Here is a 920-nt window from a genome sequence, read left to right as displayed (position 1 = left end):
GCCACAGAAGCAGCCTTTCATGAGATGTCAGCTCTAGAGTCCCAGGTCGGTGAGAGCAGCCCGAGCACTTCCGCTCCCTAAATGCTGGGGTGGGTGTGTGACTTCTAGGGATTCTGTCCTTTGTACCAATGCTTCCAAAGCTAAGGGGAGAGAGTTCTCCGTGTTAGTCCCTAATGGCTCCTTTAATGTGTACAGCACCTGTAGGGATGGCGGGTCACTTGCTCCACGTGTTAGAATTTGAATTTCCCTCCTTTCCTGTTAATCTAGTGAGACTTTTATAACATATCAATACTTGATGGAAAATATCTGTTCCATGTTATGCCTAAGATTTTTTTATGGAGGTTGTGAGCAAATAAGTTTATTGGGAGAAAGAAAACTCCTGTCCAAGAAAGGGACAGGAGGGGGGCCCAAGCATATTGTCCGCTAAGATGTTTTATATTCAGACATATAGTGAGGTTAAGCTCAACTGCCTATGTTGTAGATTAATATTAAAAAGCTTCTCTTATGGATGGTTAACAACCTAAGTTCACAGACCAAAAATTAGAGAAAAAGAAGGGCTGCAAGGGCAGCCAACATTTTGGTAGCTAGCCCTTCAAGGTCAGTGAAGACTTCGGACATAAGAGAACCTCTACTGTAAAATCATGTAACTCAGTTGTCTCCCAAATTTTCTGATCAAGGAGATTTTGGGACCACAGAGGAAAGTGATCGATGATGTAGAGTGTGCCTAAGGAGAGTCACATGTAAAGAAAACATTTTCTCAGGCTTTCCCAGACAGCAAATTGGTCAAGCACTGGCCATGACTCATTCACATGGCTGACACTCACAAAGGTTCTACAAACTGTACTATAGGGATTCAGGATAAATTCTGAGAGGATTTGACTGACCTTATCAGATACTAAAGTTACATTTCTCTTTATATA

Source organism: Octodon degus, unplaced genomic scaffold (genome assembly GCF_000260255.1).
Source record: "Octodon degus isolate 3935 unplaced genomic scaffold, OctDeg1.0 scaffold00181, whole genome shotgun sequence".
NCBI classification, from domain to species: domain Eukaryota; kingdom Metazoa; phylum Chordata; class Mammalia; order Rodentia; family Octodontidae; genus Octodon; species Octodon degus.
Note: the sequence above shows the minus strand (reverse complement) of the source record.